The following is a 22,612-nucleotide window of genomic DNA, read 5'->3' as shown; positions in this document are numbered from 1 at the left end:
TTTCTGAACCAGTAGGTGATGTTTGTTGTTCAAAGCCACTTGGTGATAATTGAATTGCCCTTTGGCTAAACAGGGTTCAACAACTTAAACAATATTTCTTGAAGTCAGGACAATGTTCTCCCTTTTCTATTAACAAAAAGCACAAAATGCTTTAATAACTATAACACAAATGGTTACATTTTCAGTTCCTATATTCATTCATTTATAGGAACGAACAGATGACTAATTATAACATAGTTTTGAGCCAATATATTAAATTCAAGGGTAATAAAGTAACAATGCTTCCGATCCAGTCCAAAATAACGGAATACACAGTGTGTTCATAGAATCTACTGGTTAGTGAAAAGGTGCTTGACGCAAGAAGTGTGGGGCCTTTAAATTTCCCAGGCTCACCTACTTCGTTAACTACTGTATCTTTCAGTCTCTTGGTTTATCATGAAAATATGAGTGCCTGTAACATCCATATGATAATGTGCTTTGTCTTGCTTCCATCATGTCAGTTAAAAGTCCTGTTTACCTCAGTAGATGCATGTTAATCTTTGAAGTGAAATAGGTTTGTCCAAATTTCCAGTTCTGTTTTTTAATTTATATTTTCTCCTCTAGTGGTTGAATGCCTCATCAGTATGGATGAGTTCTCCAGTTTTCTTTCCTTTTTTCTAATATTTCTGAACAGTAATGGAGTGCCAGCCCAGAGGAGTTATTGTGAAATAGGGTGTAGTCAAATGAATTGATGTAGTAGTGGTAGTCACCTGATTGGTCAACTTATAGACTTTTCTCCAGTAAGAGAAACATTTAATAAAAAAAAAAAAAAGTCAGATGCTACCATGGGTGCCATATATTTCTCCCTGCTGGTGTAACAGTATACTGTTATTTCTGTGGGTGGCCAACATTCAGCATATTATTTTAACTGGGATCTGTGGAATAACTTGTATAATAATGCTGCTGCTTTTGACTTTCATTCTTGCTATTGATGCATTTTATTACCCCTATTAGGCTTTAAATATATCAACACTTTTTAATATTAGGATTCCTTTTCGGGTCACTATGCAACATTTAACTCTGTAACATTTAACGTAGAAGTGCAGATTCTTTACCGCTTATTTTGAATAGTTACGTCCAGTCTTAAAAAGATAGTCAATGTCAAATCTAGAATTAAAAGTAGCATTTCAGATGCTGTTTGTGTCCCTCAATCCTTTTGCCAGTTTAGTTTAGTCACTTTGTCCTGTATCTAAAAGGTTGCAACAGGGAATCTGATTGTAAAGAGGAAATAGTGTAACTGACTACAGAGTGCTGTTAGGTGCACAAAATGAAGTGCACATTTTTGAGTATTTTCCTCGAATTCTTTTCTGGTCACAGTGATCTTGGATTAATAGTAGAACTTCAGACAAGTGGTTTTTTTTTTTTTTTTTTTTAAAGGTACACTGTTAGTATTTTATATTTGTCTGTAAATCAGCGTGTTGAGTTCAGTGGCACAGTTGCTCTCAAGATCCAGATATTTCTGCTTCTAAATGTATATCCTCAAACTGTGGTAAATGACTTAAACAGCATTTCGTAAACTGTCTGAGAAATACGGAACAGAAATTTTATATTTAAAAAAAAAATCCATGGAAACCAGAACAGTCCTAAATCATAGTTGATGAAATAGCTGAATGATGAGGAAAATCTTGCTACCTTTAGGAGCTACTTAAGTCATATTATTTGCTTTATTCAAATGTTTGTAAATAACAATGTTGCAATGGAAGTCTCTAAACTTCTTGAATGATTAAACATTAGCAAGTGTTGTATTACGTAGTTCCTTCTCTTTTTTTCTAACTGGTGGCTGCTTGCCAGAGTGCTCTGGCTTTCTTTTAGAGCTGTAGTTGTTGTTTCTTGAATATGTCAGAGGTGATCAGTGACCGGTGGCCTGTAGCTTAGGGACTGGAGCAATGATTCCCAACACTTCTGTGTTAGTTTGGATGGCAGCTCCCCTGCCACCACATATTCTTCTGCTATGGCTTCAGAACAGTTTTCCACAATCTTCCCCCAACATTCCTTTCTGCCCTTTTCCTGCTTGTCGTCTTTTTTTTTCCTGTTTGTTTCTTGCGTTAACTGTTTGCTACTCTTCTTCTTCCCATTGCTTCAGCTCAACAGAAGGCATCATGTATCAACTGGTGAGACCCATGATTGAACTTCAGTGCTGTGAGCAGGGACATGAAATTGAGGGTGACGGTTGGGTAGCTGCCTGAGCTGGCCAGCAGATATGTACAAGGGAATGTGGGTGCCTTTCAAGAAGCCACCTGTGACCGCAGAAGATGATTTACATCAGGGAGAGAAGGGTGGATCTTATGTCATGTAGCTTTCCCGGCCATGCTGTTTTGCCCACCTCCCTTCAGGACTAGTCTAATGTGCTTAGATGGAAAAAAACTGGTTGAAGGATATGGGAAAAGGCTTCAGATTTGTTGTTGTTAGATTTCTTGTCCTTCCTACAGTAACTGCTCTCAGCCAGTTAATTTCAAACTGTTTGTTGTTCATGTGGATTTGTTTCAGAAGTATTGTCTTACCTGGTGCAGGAATATGTGCTTGCAACTCTCCTCAGCATAAACACATGCATATCCTTAGTATACTAGTCTTTTGTTTTGTTAGATTTAAATGCCACTTTTGTAGCTTATATCAGAAAGATACCAATTTGGATGTCGTCATGGCTATAAAGAATAAAATATTCCTAAATTGAAATGCAGAGGCATGTGATTGTGTAAGTATATTTGTGAAAGACAACTTAACAATTTTATTGTCTTACAATGCCCTAAATTAAATTCTTCACTGTTAAAATGTATAAAATATACTGATTTAATTGATAACCGTATTAAAAAGGAAGTCTTGGATCACGAAATCATGGAACTAGAGATGGAAAGATTGTCAGGTCAATTCTTCTGCCTATGCAGGATTGTTCCTATTATGCAATTACAAAAGTCCTGTCCAGTTCCTCTTAAATAGGCTACACAATTCCACTGGCTAATGATTCTCCCCGTCAGGAAGCTCTTTCCCCCCCCCCCCCCCCCGAATTGCTGAAGTATTCAGCCTGAATTATGCCTTATTTTCATAATATTTCTTCTATATCCCTTGTACTATATGTTTCCTCACCTCAAGGGGACACGTGTCATGGGGCGCACTCACCGCTAGGGCACTGTTTCATTGTTTCATGTATGCTTTAATTGCTATACATTCTAATTGTCACCACTAACCTTTTTGGCAAAGGTTTCTTTATTTTACTTTGTCTTAATAAGCAATGTTTATTTTTCAGACTGGACTTTTGTAACAAATGGGTATGTCTTTTCTTCTTCTCAGTATTACAGCACAATATTTTTTTTTTTTTTTAAAGCTAATGAAAATAAATGGTGGTGAATTTGGGATATCAAGTGATATGCCTTAGTTCTAGGCATTATAATAACTAGATCTGATCTCTAGTCATGTGTGCACTTAATTCTGTATGGCAGGGATCAGCAACTTTTGGCACATGGCTCACCAAGGTGAGCCCCTGGCAGGCCAGGCCGGTTTGTTTACCTGCCGCGTCCGCAGGTTCAGCTGATTGTGGCTCCCACTGGCCGCGGTTGTTCGTCGCTCCAGGCCAATGGGGGTGGCAGGAAGCGGCAGCCAGCACATGTTGTGGCCCGCGCCGCTTCCCACAGCCCCCATTGCCCTGGGATGGTGAACTGTGGCCAGTGGGAGCAGCGATCGTCCGAACCTGCGGATGCGGCAGGTACACAAACCGGTCCAGCCCGCCAGGGGGCTTACCTGGCAAACGGCGTGCCAAAGGTTGCTGATGGCTGCTGTATGGTATCTATTTAAGATAGGACAAATAATTGTGTAACACTTTTAAAATTGATTAAATATATTTAAGCTACCACTCTATAGAGGAAAAATTATATTTTCCTTAACTCTTCTTGGTTTTGAGTTTTCAAGATTTGACAGAAGTGACATTTAAATTTTCATGTTTGTCATACCTTCTTTAAAAGTCTGTTTTAGGAACTAGAATATGAAGTATAGTACCTGTCTCAAGTCTTGTTAGTTTGGAATTATTAGGCAAATATATGTATTTTTTAATGGAGGAATGTACCATATCACTGAATAACTTTAATACAAGTAATGAGGTCTTCTATTGATCTGGAAAGCTTTCATTAGGGGAAAATGGGTGGGAATCATTCACACACCTACACCCATGTGAAATTATATGGTGATGGAAATTTTTTTACACAAACAGAATTTTGGTAGTCCGTCCAAAGATCAGTATTCTTAAGCTTGCTGCACTTCCAGGTTGTTAAACTCGTCTCTTCTTTCTCCCTTTGTCTTCCTCTCTTACTTAAACCCTCTTGGTTTTCCTGCTTAGGTGGAGAGAGTACTTCAGAGATCAGGATTATGATAAATTAAAACATGTCTAGGGAAGGAATAAGATGGAAGAACTAGTAGACGTTAAGGGCCATGTGATTCAAAAGTAGCAGCCAACGGTTAAACCTGAGTAGGATGGTGAATTATTTTACCCTTCTAGCCCAGGGGTTCTCAAACTACTTTTCACCGCAACCCCCTTTCTGATAACAAAAATTATTACACAACTCCAGGAGCAGGGAGTGAAGCCTGAGCTTGCCCACCTGAGCCCCACCTCCCTGGTGGGGGGTCCAAAGCCGAAGCTCAAGGGCTTCAGCCTAAGGTGGGGGGGCCTGTAATCTGAGCTGTAACCCTTGGCTTTCAACTTTGGCCCCAGGCCTCAGCAAGTCTAATGCCAACCCTGGCAACCCCATTAAAACAGGGTTCTGACCCACTTTGGGTCCCAACCCACAGTTTGAAAACCACTGTTCTAGACAGATCTCATTGTATTTTTATTACCAAATACAGCAATTAGATGCAATGGTAGTAGATACTGTGAAATGTCTGTATATAAATAAAATCCCTAAAACAACTCCCCTAAAAGAAGCCAGTATAAAAAAATATCTTGAGTGGTCCTCCACCAACAGAAAACCTGGAAATAATAAAGGCTGCCATATATCGGGAAATACTTGTGTAAAATTTGTTTACTGTTGCATCGAGTGTGTTTTATCAGCCATGTTAAAGGTTATATAATTAAAATAAAAATTGTCAGAGTCCAAACATGGAAAATTCAGCCCAAAAGGCTGTTGTGTATTTTCTCAGGAAGCTGAGCATGTAATAATGTGGGGGAGAGGGATTTAATGGAAATTGTTTTACATAATTACAGCAGAAACTACCATGCTCCAGCCGTAATGAAACAGAGTAGCTTAATGTAATGCTAGTCTCTGATTGGTTGCCCCTCTCCACCCACCCCACCCCCAAAAAAGTTGCCTGTGAATTGTTTTATTCTTGTCAATTTAAAGGACCTTGCAATGTTTTCCCACTATGTGGTACTAGTATGTTTATCCTGCCCTCAGTCTTTGTAACATAGGTTTGTTGGTATGGATTAAGGGAATGATTTGGTCACAGATTCTGTGACTTTAACAGATCCCCATGACTTTGACTCGGGCTTCAGCTCCCTGCAGCAGGGCTTGGACTTCAGTCGTGCCCTGACCAAAGCCTGATTTTTGTACATTTTTACCATGGCTGCTCCATGCATTTTGACTAATTTTACCATAACACAATTGTATCCATAGTATGGATATACCAATAGAGCTGTCCTGATTAACTCCCTACTGGAGAGACCGCTCTACTGGTGTAAACCAATTCCTCAAGTGGCATAAAATAAGCTATAGTGACAAAAGGACATTTTTGCTGATACAACTGTGCCTACACTAGAGCTTTTGCTGCAGAGCTTTGCTGGTGGGGGTGGGGGGGAATCATCCTGACAGACATGGCCATGTACGTAAAACTTACTTGTGTAGACCAGGCCTTAGTATCCACTTGTGTATTTGAGACATACAGAAATTAAACTGAGACACAAAGGTTCCCAACATAGGTACAAGCTGCTAAATCAGTTTTGGCCCTCTCTTTCCACTTGGTGTTTTAGTTCAGTGTTCACCATGGTTGCACAGGCTAAGTACCTCAGGAATTGCACTTATCAGTTCCTACCTATTTTAATACTCTTAAAATGAAGGCTGTGCATACTATGTCCAGATATCTTGGGCCAAAAAAATTGACTTGGTCTTTATAGGTGTATCAGACGAAGGTAGAATTTGTATTTAGATCAAGTTTCTCTTATTTATTTTAGATATCTGTGAGAACAAGATTAAAACATATAACAGCAAAGCTAGTAAACATATAAAGGTTTCAAAGAGAAATTGCACAGTATAAGACTGTTTTGTAACATTTCCTTTCTGTAGTTTCTAATTAAAGAATAAGTATATGTCTGCTCTTACCTCTGCCTTATCTAATCTGATTGGCACAACTAAACAGAACAGTGATAGCCTATTATATCATTTGTAGAACCCATTGATTCACTTCCTTATGACACTCTTTCTGGGGTTCCAAATGTTAAGTTGTGCCTCAGCCACATTGCTGGAATAACTTAGTAAACACTTATTAAAAATATTGATTTAACAGGGCAGAAAATAAGTGTAGTCAGTGAGTGAAGAAAAAGGTTAAAAAGGCAGTTCCTAGAACAGTGAATTCTTAGCCTATAATATCAATAACAGGAATATTTAATTAGAAAAAAATACCAGTAACGCTGCACTTATACACACCCATACTCTGTACCCTACTGGAAACACATTTTACCAGTGGAGAGTTTTAATAATCACTCAGTCCTAAGTGTAAATCAGCTTTTCATTAGCAAGCTGCTCAGAAAGGATTTTTCTTTTCTCTCTTTCTTGCCTGTTTTCTTGCAATATTTTTCTTAATAAAAAAAAAAAGTGCATTCTCTTTTGGCTGAATGATGCAAGGTCTTGTACTCAATCCGCATCAATCAATAGCCATTTTTACAGGGTTTTCCTCACGTATTTGCCCAAACAACTTTATTTTGTGTGTGTATTTAGGGGCAAATCATGCTCTTAATTGCCTGCAGATGAGGTGAGTGCGGTGGAATAAGTGTTTTTGTGTGTAGGGGTGGGTGGGATAGGAGGAGAATGTATGCCTGGAATGGAACACCGTACCTATATAGTGTGAGACTATAGTAGCTTTGTGTGTACAGTAGCTATTAATGGGACCCCTGTCCTGATCAGGAGCCTCCAGGTGATGCCATAATACACAAGATAAAATAACTGTAGGATAATGTATGCATGCAGGGTGGTGCCAGGAATTATTACTTAGACTGTAAACATCTTGGGGCAGGCACGATCTTTTTGGTCTATTTGTATGGTCCCCAGCAGAATGTGGTCTTCCTGGCCCATGAATAGGGATCTTAGGTGCTATGGTAATACAAATAATAATTGCATTAAGGATGGGATTTTTAAAGGACTTAATGAAAGCAAATAGGAGTTTGGTGCCTAACTCTATTAGGCTCCTCTGAAAATTCTAGTCTAAATATTCAACTCTAGAAGGTAAAGGTAACATGAAAATTATTTCACCTCACTTTAGCCAGCTTTCTAGTGGGATGTTATCCACTGAGGAAAATCTATCGCTTACCTGACTTTCAAAACACCATTTTCACTATGCTATTAAACACAAACTTTAAAATTATGGAGTGGTCAGCTGTTGAATATTTATGCAATACAAAACCAATATTTCAATAAAACTCCACAAACCTTACTAAAAATCTAATTTAACCAAAAACAAAACTTGCCATTCACTTGTATTTCATCTCCTCATACCTGCATATTACAGGAGTTTCACATTGTAATTCTTACTCCTGAGGGAATTCTGCACCAACAAATTAAAAATTCTGTGCACAATTTCAAAATACTGCATATTTTATTTATCAAAATAACACTATATAATCATGCCAGTTTCAATTATTTTGGTAATTTATTTCAAAATACCTGTCAGCAGACAACAACAAAAAAGACTTCCCCCAGGAGTAGAGTTGAAGAAACCCTTAGTGCAACCCAGTTCTGGTTTTGCTGTCCCTTCCCGGCCCTGCACCCTCCCCTTCCAAAGCCCAGCTGCGCCCCCCCCCCCCCCCGAGCCCAGCTGGTCCCCTCCCTGCCCCAGACACCTGCACCCCACCTCCCAGAGCCCAGCCACGGGGTGCACCCCCAGCTTAGACAGTCGCAACTACCCTAGTGGCGGCCAGTAGCTCTGCAGCACCAATTCTGCAGGGGGAAAAAGGAAATTATGCACAGAGCATTAATTCTGTACAAATATTGCATTATGTAGTGGTGCAGAATTCCCCCAGGAGTAAATAATTGTATCTGCTGTAGTATCTAAGAATACAGTGAGTCAGGAGCAGAGTGGCCCATCGCTAGAATAGTTGGTGTGTGTCGGGTCAGGGCCAAAGGAGGGTGTGTGTGTGTGTGTGTTTCAACAGTGTGGGTCCTTCCCATATAATGTCAGCCTGGAGTCTTTTTCCTAGGGTAGGTTGAAGCTTGGAACATTGCCTTTCTAAAAGTTCAGACAGCATTAGGTGCTACTGGAGGTTGAATACGGTGTTTTTCTTTGGGCTCCTGTCCACGTATATCAGTATATCTTAGGCTGAGTACCTTGAAGTCTCCAATGAATAGTTAAGTGCTGCCCCCATTTTGCTTATTGCAGTATTCCAAAATTTCACAGGATGAGAAGCATTTCTTGTCATGTATTTTCTATAATATTTTAAAGCAGTTTTAATTAAAATCTTATTTTTGAAGCTTTGGCAGGTTCTGTCTTACAGTAAACTGATAATTGGTGAATCTTTATGAGAGTCAATCTGGTATATTTACCCAGTCTCAATGTTACTGTAAATATTTAAAAATTCAACTGAACTTTGCTCAGATGTCAACTTCAGGTTTAGCTTGTGTTTTTTAACTTGATGGATTCCAGAAAAAGTTCTTCTTGTCTTTGTTTTTAGTGTTTTTGTTTTCCGTAGGACACATTTACAAAGTCATTTAAGATGAATCAGAATTCAATAAAACAAGCATTCCACAACTCTCCCCGTTAATAAATTAATAGATAAATTGAGTATTTCAAGATGGGTTACGTTTGTGTTCTTGTGAGTGCATAGGTTCTGAAGTTCTTAAAACTGTCAAGTTTATTTTGCCAGAGCTAAAACAAGTCAAGAGCAAATAGTCAAAAGCAACTGTGTTCAGTGGCTTCAGTAGTTTGTCAAATGTAACTTCATCTGTCAGCAAGACTTTAGTGGAAATTATATGATAACTTCTATGAAGATCTTTACAAAATACTAGAACATAAGATCTCTGTCCACAAAAATGTCAGACAAACTTTCGATTATATTGTTTGGTAAAAATTCACAAGACCATTAAAGGTAAAATTTGAGTGCTATGTAACGAGTAATCAGACATTTTAAAATCAGCTGTTTATACTGGCTCTAATTAATCTCTATATTATTACAATATGCTTTTGTGATAGAATGTCCCAGGACAGCAGTTTCTAATTATGACACAAACCAATTGGAGTCAAGAGCAGACTGCAGTATGGGGCATCTTTTGGGCAAAAGTCAGGGAAGGAAAATGTACATATCCGGGTAGTTGGTTGTGCTCAACGAAGAAGAGTTAGGGTGGGATACAGTTGATGTAGAGTTTTTGCTTGAAGTTAGTAGACTACTGACTGAGAAGTTGGAAACCGGAGAATGGGTTGCTGATCTTCATAGCTGAATCCTGTTACTGTTCTGGAGAGATGATTGATATACATTGCAAAAACTGTATATTTTATGGAGAGTTCCTTTGCTATTCTAGATGGGAAGATAGAATGCTCAGAAGTAAGGAATATGTAATAACTTTTAGAGCAGCATGAGATACATCCTCCATGTTTAATGCTCCTTAGACATAATGATTGAATTACGAAGAATATGGTTTTTGTTTGACAGCCTGATCCAGGAGGTTTGTGTAAAAGATCACTATGTTAACAGCTTACACTAAAAGAGAGCTCAGATTGTTGAGTTTGATCCATCAGCATTGGATTGTAAATGGTGAGGGAAGATATAACATGAGAAGGGATCCATTAGAATTCAATTTTTTTTTTTTTTAAATAAAGGCTTGGATGAGGGAGTGTGTGGAAGATAAGGGAATATCTGACCTCTCAAATGGAGGTAAAAGGACAGGAAACCAAGAGGGGGTGGGGAGGAATGCTGGCTAATGCAGCACAAATTCTCTATCTGTTATGGACCCTGTCACACCTGCTTACTGAAAAGGATTTATATAGCTAAATGAATATTTACTAATCTTTCTAACATGTTTTGAGGTAAGTACCTGTCATTGTTCTAAATATTTGCTATTGAATGGTGTTCGTGTCTCTATCGCTGCTGCAGTTCTATTGCTGTTTCCTAGCAATCTGCTGACAAAACTTGTGACCAAGTGATGCTTAGCATTAATGATTATGCTAGAAAGTTTTAACCTTTAATCCTTTTAAATGGCATGTTGGGAACGCCTTCATGTATGAAGGCTGCAGCTCTCCTGCCATGCTACAGGCAGCTCCTGTTGCTCGTTCAGCTATATGCATCCAGTGTGTAGCCTACAGGACCACTCATGGTCCTTCCATCTACCAGATCCTCTCTGCTTGTACTTCTGCGTCCCCCACCCACCTACTAGCCTAGCTACATCTCCTGCTTCAACAATTCTCCTCTTACCCATTTCAACCTAGAATTTCCCAAGGTACCATTCTCCTCCTTACCAGGCCTTTCCCAGCTGCCACTAATTTCTCCTCCCTCCCCTCCCAGCATTCTTAAATTGGAAAGGGAAAGTTTGGGTAACTGACTTTGACTTCATTTATCCAAAAAACTCAAGTCTCCAGCCTTTCTCATAAAACTGACAACAAATAACGAGGTTGAGACTTTCTGTTGAATTTTGTTTTGGTTAGTGGTTGGTTAGGGCAAGGGGTACTAGGAATCAGAACCCAAAAATCATATTGTCTGTCCTTTCACTAAGTAAGTCACTTAACTTCTTAGTGTTCCTGTAAAACTACTGCTGTACTTTAATATAGAAAAGTATAACCTGGCAGGCAAATTCTAGACTTAAAAAGGGTACTTAACCCCAGTCAAGTAACATTAAAATAAACTCAGCTTATTGGAAGTAGCATGATTTATTAGATTTATTGGCTCTGCTGTGTGAAGAGCCCAAGGAGAACTTGTGCAATTGTTCTCTGAATGATATTTAAACTCTGCATGAGCACTGTTACAGGTTTTGTGATGTTCTGCATTTAACAAGACGTTGTCTGCACTAAGAATGTTAGGAGATGTAATTCACTGTACTTTGCAACTCAGTTTTCAGGAACAGTGGAAGAAATTGGGCATTTTTATCACCATCATCTGATCCGTTATGAGTACAGTTAAATCATAGTGGTAAAAATGCTCAAATTCTTTGATACTGTCATTGCTCATACCATTCCATTCACAGTCCTACTGTGCAGCACTATGCTGTTTTTGCAGAAGGCACACTGACTTGTCAACCAGAGGCAAGCCTGGGTGTTGGAGGATGGCAAAAAAATATTTGGAAGGGATGGTATCTATTCAGCTCCCTCTTCTTGGCATGTGGGAGATCAGGGAAAGGAGTTAGACCTGCTGTTCTGAGAGTGAACCCTAGAAAAGGGTAGGAGCCCTAGGTCTCTCCAGTCCAAGGAGTTCCGGGGTGGGCTTTGGAAAAAGCCCCTCAAAGAGCCTGGAAAGTGGCCTAAGTAGACAACAAGGTGCCTGAGTAAAGTACCCTGAGGAGAGGATGTCATTTGGCAAGACAGCCAGACAGCCAAGTCCCTGAGGTGGAAACTAAAGGCATTTCTTCACTACCCGCCGGGTTGGCGGGTAGTGATCGATCTATTGGGGGTCGATTTATCGCATCTAGCATAGATGCGATCAAATCGATCCCTGATCGCACTCCCCGTCGACTCCGGAACTCCAGCTCGCGAGAGGCGGAAGTGGAGTCGACGGGGGAGCGGCAGCGGTGGACTTGCTGCCGTCCTCGCGGCCAGGTAAGTCAGCCTAAGATTTAGCTGAAATTGCATATCTTAGGTTGACCCCACCCCCACCCACCTAATGTAGATCTGGGCTTAGAGACTGGTAAAGCAAAGGGAGTGGACTTGCAGAAAGAGAAGCAGTGAGAGTTTAAGGTTGGATCTGACACCTGCTTTGTTTTCTGGGGTTGAAGGCCTTCAGAAAGGGAGAGCAGTATTGCTTAGGGGCCCTACCACAGAGAAGAGAGGAAAAGAACTAGAGGATGTTCTTTTGTCTAGACTGTATACTTGGCCTTTATTACTTGGGAAGGGATTGAGTTTTGTAATTTAGCTAGACAGGAAAACCAATTTGCCAGTGAGGGAAACAGAAGCAATGGCTTCATTCTCACTGTGGAAAGGTAAGGCCACATCTACATAGCGCAAGAGTCAAAGTCAAAGTTCACCCGAGCCAATGGTTCATTGTATTGATACGATTAAGGCATGTCAGTTTCATAGCCAACAGTACCCATTGGAATGACATGGCCAGCATAACATCCTGCTGTCTTTGACAACCCTAATCTGATGAATCAAGGCTACATCCTTATACGAGTCCCCCACTGTAATCCATAATAAATAACTCTGGAGAATGATGCTAATAGCTGTGGCAATTATGAGTCACCCACTCCAAAAGTTCTGGCACCTCTAAGAGGCAGCAATATTCTTCTCTCCTGAATTGCTACTGCTGTTTTGTCCAGGTGATGCCTGTGAAATGAGCTGAGCAAATTGTGCAAATTGAGATCTTTGCATACCACTTGGCTACTGGGGTGACCAGGAGGGAGCTTTTTGACCAAACAACAATTTTGCAGTTGAAGACCAAACAGGTTTGGTTCGACTACTGCAGTAGGCACAGTCACTTGTAACATTCCAAAGTTTGGCAAAAGGAGGCTGGGCAAATGGCCGAGAGAGAAACCTAGATGTAAATTGTTAACGCTTTGTCAGTTTGTTTTCCCATGCATAAAGAGGGGCAATTAGAGCCTGCTGACTGTCAATTCTGCATGTAAAACCTAAAAAATAAAATAAAAGCCAGTCCAAATAACAGTTGTAGAACCAGTTTTCCAAGTTTTCTCCCAACTTATTACTGAAAACAGCCTTAAAAATATTTGTTAGCATTTCAGTTTTTAAATTTTAAATTAAGTGAACACTGATCAGCTTTATAGTAGCCTAAGCATTGAGCTGAAGATTGCACTTGCATAGGGGAGGGGGAAATCTTCATGTAATTGGCCCTGCCTTGCTCACTTCACTGGTCTCAGCATAGAGGGTATATCAGGAAGGAGGAGTGGCTGGAGTGCTGGTGTACTTTGGCAACCCTAGCTAAAGGAACAGACTCTTGAGTATTTTTTACAGCAAGGTGTAGATTAGAGCAGCTGTGAGGCTGTTCCCCAATTCCTGCATCTGGTTCAGCTCCCAGTGTAAATTGGGAGTGTAATGGCAACTGTGGCATACAGCCACCTTTGTGTTCTCATCCAGCTCCTCTAGGCATGTTTTGTGGTAAGCACCATTTTGGCTAGATCAAAGGATTGCCTGGTATCTCCATAGAGTGTGTAAATTTGAGTGTCTTCTCACAACAGACTGTAAAGAATTATCCTCTGGATCGTTTCAGGGTGGGAAGAAATACTTTTTTATATGGCTGGCTCTGGGAAAATAGAAATTCTAGTTTAGTCTGGAACTCAGCACAACGAGAACCCCCAGACATGTATCAGCCAGGGACTGAGCAGTCTCAACTCCACTGTTGAGGGTGTGAAGAAATTAAGATAATTTGGTGATGAGCACAGTTATAGAACTCTGGGTAGAGAATGAGTGTATCATTATAGTTGAGAACCTTTTCCAGTAAATGGCAATATAACTTTTTTTAAACTGGGTTGATTGAGTCTGCCAATAGACCTAATTTCCTTCTCCTTGTTTACAATGGAGAGCCCCTTATGTCATTCTGACTATATTAATTTAGCATGGAAGTTCAAATAATGCCTCATGCTGACCTACATAAGACACTAGAGACTAGACTATATTTATGGTCTTTCAGTGGATTGCTATTTATAGGTTAAGCAAGGGATTGCTTGTGAAGCATCAAAAAAAGTTACCGCTTGATATAAAGTTATATGTGTGGGCTGGTCAAATATTCTGACATTAATTTGGCCATTGTTATGCAGATTACACTGGACAGATTATTTCTTTGAAACTTCACTTCATCATCCTAGATGAGTGAATTGCATTTAGTTTGTCTTTATTAAAGATTGCTAGTAATGGAATTTCTTTTTTGCTGCAGGCATCTTCTGCTTCCTTTGCTGATCTGTGAAAATCTTCTTTTTTCTTCCTTTGGGTGTGATGGTCTTTAATACCACTTCTTAAACAAGATAACTGTACTTTGGCAGTCATTTAGACAGCATTTTCTGTTTAAAGGAGCATTGTTTATACAGCTGACATCCAGGAAAGAAACTTGTTTGTCATTCAGTAGGTTTTTTTGCAAATATTTGGTTTGCCCATTTTTTGGGCTTAAAACTTGAGAACATGACGACCTTATGGTAAGTCTGGTAAATTGTTTAAATGATGGATCTCCTGGGTGGAGGGAAAAAGTGAAACTAAAAGGCCAGTAGTGTCTAGGCATGTTGTGGTGTAATGTATTGTAACAACTCTCAAGTATCTTGCTGAGCATATAGGAATAAAATATTTCTATAGCAGCAGTTAACTTGTGTGAAAGCAGAGGTGATTGACAGGGGCGGAGGGGAGGTAGGTATAGGAAATGCAGTGCCTTGAGAAATATTGCAAATGCTTAAAATTGAATTTTGTACTCAGAAAAGCTTTATAGTGAAGTTTACTTCACATTTTTATTACAAAGTTGATAAAAATATTCTGTTTAGTATAAAATGACTATGTGCAGCTGTTCATCCTTTAAAACATATTATTTATTCCGTTTTTGTAGCATGCATCTCCTTAATCGATTAAACACTTAGTTTCTAATAGCTTTATAAAAGATGAGCAACAGGATATCCTAAATAACTCGATTGCTTTCCTCTCCAGAATGAGAGGAATGAGTGCACTTTGTAGGATCCACTCTGTGATTGCACTTGCTCCTACACACTAATCTTGTGCTGGAAACAGCAACTTGAAACTGACTAGGTAGCATGAATAGTCAATTTCATATGTAAGCTGTGTCTGAACTAGAAATGGAGCTATTTTTGAAATAGCCAGCATCATTTTTGACACACTGTCAAATATTGCCCCTCATCAATCATAATTAAATGCAGTTTGTCAGTTGATGTACATAGAGGCAGCCAAGGCCTGTGAAACATCAGTGCAGAAAGCATATCATGCCAGAGGGACATTCATTCTGTTTCAGGTCCTGAACATATTTTGGCCCTGGCAGTATTAGTGGATAAACAATTGGAAGCAAATTGAGGGTGTGTCCTCAGGGTGCTGTATCTGCTTTTGGGTGCCACATGACTCATTTCCTCCTGCAGAGGAACACAGGTTTGAATGAGACCATATCTCTTGGGAGAAGAGAGTGAGTTGTTCACTAACTCTCCTTACAGCTTCACCACCTTTAAGAAAACTTAAGACAATGAATGTTGTGAAGAGCTGAGTGAGCTACATAGTGTTCAGTTCACATTTATCAAAACTGAACATGTTTTTTTTAGCACAGTATCCAATAGGATGCTTGACAGTGAAATACAAATTGAAATTCAAGATAGACACATAATGGAATGTCTCATGAGAAATTGTGAGGAGAGGCAGTATCTCCATAATCCGAGGGAAGTGGAAGTTAAATCCAGATGTGTTTGACAGACTTGCTCTGTTCTGGGATTTGCTATTTTGTGTTTACTGTTTAATGTAGCACTGTCCTTGTAAGTAAGGTCCAGAGAACTGGTGAGAGTGGAGGAGAGAGGGTGAACCAGTTGTCTGAAATAAACCTTGTTTTTCCTTTACATCTCACCTGAAAGAATATGGGGTTATATTCCTGCAAATGATTTGACTAGACTCAAAGCTGATGTATACTGTTTCAGGTCTTGTGTTTCAAAAATATAAGACGGTTCAAAAGTCAAAACAGCTTACTGCGGACTTTATGAAAAGTCAGCTCCTTTCCTAACCCCAGTGCCACAGGATTCATAGCAGTAAGTGTGATGCTTTCAACTGAAGTTATATAGTGTAAAGAAGTCAAAGCCATATTAGTCATATTAATGATTGGTGCATAAACAAGCTTCACATAATTAAACTTAAATGTTGTCTTGGCTCCAGCATTTGAAGCAAAAGTTAAGGACATGAATGAACAGGATTATGGAGACTTAATACTGCTTGAAATAAACAGCAAAACTTTGTTGGGAGACCATGTTATAACATGGCTGGATCTTGCTTCTGTGGACAGGACCTAACCACATCTAAGAATTTGACTTTAGAGTTTGTCTTCCCATTGTACTTAATTATAGCAACCACTAGTGACCTAGAATTGAAAAGATGTGGGGAATTTGATCCTTTGGTCATAAAAGCCAATTGGCTTTAGGTCTGATGAATTAAGATCCATGTAAAAAACTAAATCAGGTTGTTTCAAGTATCTGTTCACTCACAAAAATCTAATTAGAGTTAAGGCTTGTGCTTCACATTTTTTTTTCTTCCCATATTCTTTTGGACTGTACATAAGAACATAAAGGCCGTACTGGGTCAGACAAAAGGTCCATCTAGCCCAGTATCCTGTCTACCGACAGTGGCCAATGCCAGGTGCCCCAGAGAGAGTGAACCTAACAGGCAATGATCAAGTGATCTCTCTCCTGCCATCCATCTCCATCCTCTGACAAACAGAGGCTAGGGACAACTTTCCCTAGCTGTAGGACTTAGAACTCCAAACTCAATTGTTAGAGAACAAAGAAATGCCTAATTTAAGGTTCCCCCACATATCCCTGAAAAGAATGTACTGTAGTCATGTTGCATAAGTCACAAATATGTAAAAAATAGGAAATGTACAGTTAGTGTGTTGCTTCATTTGCCACACAACATTAATTCTGCCCACTTTTTTCCATTTTGATCAGCAGCTAGTGCTGCCTGGATCAGTGGAACTACAAACAGCACATGAGGATCTATTAGACTTTATGAATTGGAGTCATGATCTGGAGCTGTAGTAGACATAGAAAAAATGGCAGTTTTAGTAAAGGATGTGAAGTACTGTGATGTTAATTTCTTTCTGGCATCCCCACAAGGGGAGAGTCAAGGTCATGTGGTTGTTCCTGAAAGCCATTCTTCTCCCTCTGTCCCCTCTCCTCCCCTGATGGATTTATGTGGGTGACAGAGGGTGAGAGCTGATAGCTGAATGGCTCAGAGGAACACAGCTTCCAAGTGCCTTCCTTGTGCCAGCTGACTACCTGGGACAGCAGTCCAAAGAGAGGAACTGATAGCTGTGTCCCTCAACTCTTTTCTCTTTCTTAGTTCCTTCATGCTATCTCTTAGGCTTGAGTGGACAAAGGGTAGAGGAGGAACTGTCAGTTGAGGGGCTGTGAATGTGTCTGCTGCTCCTCTTGCAGGAAGTGCAAAGCTAGGAACTCTACTCCTGGGAGCCCTGCAACTCCATTTTATTTAAAACATTTTATGTGTATTTTTGGGTGAAGATTGAAAATTTGCCTTTAAACAGAAACCATGTTGCAACCTTAACTCTAGTGCTGCTAGAGCTGCCCCATAATTTGACTGGTTTTTTTTTTTGTAAACAGATTTTTAGTGTTTTTTAATTTCCTACAGTTTGGTCAAAGTGTAATCCTTGCTTAGAATATCTCTAGTCATCAACATGTTAGAATATATATCTATTTCAAGTCTGAATTGCTGGCTTAATAAAAGTAGTAGTATATTTATATGGCTTCCTTTTTTCTAAATAATCCAAGAACCCTTTACAAATGGGTTGTATGATGACAAATTATGTACAAAGATCACTTCATCCACCACTGAGATGCAGTGGTTTATGGGGTAAAAATGGTAGCTGTTTAATAGTGCACAGTATAATGGTTAAGGGAAGGAAGTGAAGAATACCACATCCAGTTGAAACTACAGAGCAGGATGTAATAACCCAAACTGTAATATGGCTAGGGCACAAGAATGAATACCCTGGTCCTGCAAACTTTACTTGGCCAAAAGTGCTTAGGACCACTGTCTCATAGGAGTGAGCATCTCCAGCATTACAGTATATCCTTTTATCATTCTGGACTATTGTTAACTTAGAGGGAAAAGCACCACACAGTGAATCACCACTTCTTTGTTCCTTAGAAGCTTCTCATTCAAATATTGACCAGGCCTAACCCTGCTTATCTTGAGTGCTGACAAGATCACAACATGTTGTAATTCTCAACATGTTGATCAATGTGTTTGCCTCCAACTCTTTATTTACTAGATGCCGATCTCACGGTGGAACATACAGTTTTAGTTCCTTTCACATGAAGGATAGTGTAGAACAAATATTAGATGCCTTTATATTCAGGGTTTTGCTGCTGAAGTCGCCTGTGTTTTGCTTCACTAATATATTTTCCCCCAAAGATATTTATGGAAGGGGAGATCCCTCCTTGTTAGAGGTGGAGTTTAAGTAAAAAGAGGAGTGTTTCTTCTCCCTCATCAAAGTGAATTTATGGGCTTAGGTCCTCTTATGACCAAGTGTGAATATGATCTCTCTGCATGTGTGTAATCATGAATTTATTGCAATCCTTGAGTTATAACTTAAGAACTTATTTGGTATAGTAAATTCTTTCCTTGTAGAGCAAATAAAGCTCATAGTTGGAGGTATCCCAATCCAAATAAGATTTCCCTCCCTACATGGAATACAGCTTCTATATTTATCAGAGCCTAGAGAAAACTGCAGCCCTTTTGTTAAGAAATACGGAGGGAAAGAAATGTGGAAATAAAATGGGGTATTTTGTTCTTTGCAAAGTTAGCAAGATTTACTTTTCTTGCGGCTTTAACCATATGTAACAATATTTTCAGAGTTCTGTGTAATTTATCTCTGGCTCTTAGTTACTTGGTGTTGCTGCAATTTTAGTTACCAGTTTTAATAACCTTTTACTAATCTTATTTGTGAAGACCACAATACTTTTAACCAAGTGTAGGATCTTCATGTCTAGGATAACTTTTTGCCTACAAGTATTTGAATGGGTATTTAAAAAAACCCTCAACCTGTAAAAATGAGTGGGTTCAGAGGATCCAAAATCTTCCTTTTCTGTCTCTGTGATTTCCTGTCAACACTTCTGTGTACTTTAGATAAAGTTTTCTATTTGTACACACTATATTGTGCAAAGCTGCTTTGTGTACAATAGACCTTCGCTTTCACAATGGAAGGAAGTGTTTTACTTACTGGTTTTTCCCTGGCCAAGAAAAAAGAAATAGCTTCAAACTAAATGTTAACTTTAATACCTATTTAATTGAATCCATCTTGCAGTAATTTGCCAAGATTTTGGTTTAGCTGTGCACACCTTGCATTTCCAGTGCAATGAAGTCATGTGCAGTGATGTCACTTTAATCACCTTTTAAAATCTTTTTTACTCACTCATGGAATCCATTATTGTAGTAAATAGGAGCCAAATACAAAAAACGGATTGCTTTAGACTGGTCTGTTAAACCATACTTTTCTTCTTTGCATCAGATAGTTATTTCTGTTTCGCTCTCCTGTGTCTGTGAAGTAATGTTGGCTTGTTCTTCAGCATAATTACTGGGGAAAGGCTCTTGTGAAAAAGCTGGTTTGCATCATTCTTTGAAAATGTCCAGGGTTGGGCTCAGTCTTTGATCTCTGAAGGAGATCTACAGTTGAGCACCATCCACTAGATGTGCTTCACCTAGGACACAATCACCTTTCCATCCAACACTGTTGCCTTAGTGGGTTGTGGCAGGAGAGGAGGTTTCATGGGGTATGTCTACACTGCAGTTAAAAATCTGCGGATGACCTATGCCAGCTGACTCTGGCTAAGAGGCTATTTAATTGTGGTGTAGACTTGTAGGCCTGGGCTCTATGACCCTGCCCAAGCCTGAACGTCTAAATTGCAATTAAACAGCTCCATAGCCCAAGTCAGGTGGCATAGGCAAGCCATGGTTGTCTAATTGCAGTGTAGACATACCCTATGATAGCAAATTAATACAGCTCTTGGCTATAGTTTTCTGTAGTATTTGTAGTACTCTTTATCCTGACTACTCTAGAATAGTATCAGAGGGGTAGCCGTGTTAGTCTGAATCTGTAAAAAGCAACAGAGGGTCCTTTCTTACCCACGAAAGCTTATGCTCCCAATACTTCTGTTAGTCTTAAAGATGCCACAGGACCCTCTGTTGCTTTTTACTCTAGAATATATCCTCTTTTATGGGTTTTGCAGATCTTTTGGGTTCTTCAGTGTGGGAGCAATTGTGTTGTAAGCTGATACATTGTAGCATTTTAGCCTGTGCAAAGAATTTGGTGGCAAGTTTTGTAGTAAGTTGCTACACTTCCAGTATTAAGCCATGGGAGCACGTGTGATCATTAATCTGCTGGGCTGACAATGAAATACAAAAAGGGATTCAAGTTTTTTGTGTCTTTTTCTTTCCCCTGTGTCCGTGTAAATAATTTGTGAAAACAAAGTGGGCCTCTTAAGTGTAAACTACAGGATTCTGGGGTATCATTCTACATCTTGAGTACTGAGAAAGAGGACAGAATTTTCTACTTTTCTATTTGAAATATAGTGAAAAATGTCTAATATAGTTGATGAAGCTGGGTGTGTCCAGCATGAAGAGCTAGATATGTGTATTCTCTCTGAAGACTGTTTATCGCACATGGCTAAATGTTGTCAAACCGGACTTTGCTGTTTAATCACAGCCAATTAAGCAGCACTGAATAAATGAATGGCTATTACTTCATCTCTTGCTTTATGAAACCGGTTTTAGAAAAAGAAACCCTTGAGTGCAAATGAGTACTTTTGGAGGATACGAGGCAAAAGTGTTGTAGACATGCTTTAAAGAACCACTAATGCCTGGTTGGAAAGTTGGAGTTGGGAGTATTTTTCTGTATGGAATGCTGTGTGTGTGGGATTACTTGGGCACCCAGTTTTGGCAGCTGTCTTTGATTGCTGCTTTAATGGGTCTAAGAAAACTGAGCAATGCTGCTGTCAGCGAGGGAGCATGATGAACTTAAGATGGGATGGATTCTGAATTAATGAACTCTTTGATTTCTGTGATTGTTGAGTAGGGGGAGACATGGTGAGAAGAAAGGACGTTAAGCCTATCCCTAGACATACGCCTAAAAAGATTTATTTATCTCGATGTCTTTCATAAGAATAGCCATACTGGGTCAGGCTAAAGGTCCATCTAACCCAGTATCCTGTCTTCCGACAGTGGCCAATGCCAGGTGCCCCAGAGGGAATGAACAGAACAGGTAATCATCAAGTGATCCATCGCCTTTCACCATGTTGCCAGTAATACTTGGGCAAAAAGGGTCCCTGCTTCCTTGTCTTTGCTTTATTCCTGTCAGATTTAAGATGTGTAGTTAATAACAGCTATTCATGATTTAGTGAAAGATGAAAGCCTTGAAGACTTTGCACCACTTGAGACTCAGATGGGTTACTCTGACTTGGTTTGCATAGCTGTCTTTAGTTGGTGCACCATGAGTCTATTGAAAAAACAAATGCCAAACCTTTTCAGAATAAGTGTGTACTCTGCTTCTTCACCATTCTCTCTAGTATAGTTTCTCATACAATACATTTCTTAAGTACTGATATAAGAGGAAATGGTTCTCTTTATAACATGGCAGCAGGGATTTAAGTAACCCTCACTTCACCATTCTCATGATGATTTTATAATTCTGTCCTTGTATTTTAAGTTGAATTTCGAGGAAAGTTTGAGCATACAGAGATCACAAATCTATAAAGTCAACATTTTTCTTGTTGTGTCCAGAGTTGTTGTAGCTGTGTGAGTTGCAGGATACTAAAGAAACAAGGGGATGAAGTAATAACTTTTATTGGACCAACTTCTGTTGGTGAGAGAGAAGCTTTCAAGCTACACAGAGCTCTTCCTCAAGTCTATAAAAGGTACTTAGTGTCACAGCTAAGTACCAGGTCAAATAGATAATTTAGCATAAGTAGTTAGCACATATTCTATCTGTTTGACCTTGTATCTAGCTGTGACACTGAGTATCTTTTATAGATCTGAGGAAGAGCTCTGTGTAGCTTGAAAGCTTCTCTCTATCACCAACAGAAGTTGGTCCAGTAAAAGATAATACTGTACCACCTTGTTCTACTGGAGCGCACATGAAAAAGATAAATTAAATAAATAAATAAATATATATACACACACTCACTCACTCAGTTATCACAGTTGTTTCTACTTTTAAGTAATAGTAGAGGGGAAAACTCGGAACCTCAGATACCACTGTGGTAACTTAATAATGATCACTGTAGCCATAGCTTTGTGAAATAAGTCCATCATCTTGTGACAGTTGCATTGCCTCAGTTGATTTGTCTTTTCTTAGGGTATGTCTTCACTACAGTGTTACTCTGAACTGTTTAACAGGTATTGCCCTAATTTCCCTTCCCATCCACACACTCCAACCTCTTACCCAGGGGTTCTCAGACTGGGGGCTCTGACCTCTCAGGGGGTCATGAGGTTATTACATGGGGGTAGCAAGCTATCAGCCTCCACCCCAAACTCCACTTCACCG

General features: G+C 39.5%; 1 protein-coding gene across 6 annotated transcripts in view; it reads left to right on the top strand.

Annotated features, from left to right (window-relative positions):
* Positions 1-22,612, top strand: part of AFF4 (AF4/FMR2 family member 4) — a 77,751-nt gene that overhangs the window by 1,481 nt on the left and 53,658 nt on the right. The window lies entirely within an intron of this gene.

This window comes from Trachemys scripta, chromosome 8 (genome assembly GCF_013100865.1).
Source record: "Trachemys scripta elegans isolate TJP31775 chromosome 8, CAS_Tse_1.0, whole genome shotgun sequence".
NCBI classification, from domain to species: Eukaryota; Metazoa; Chordata; order Testudines; family Emydidae; genus Trachemys; species Trachemys scripta.
This window is presented reverse-complemented; position numbering and strand designations above follow the sequence as displayed.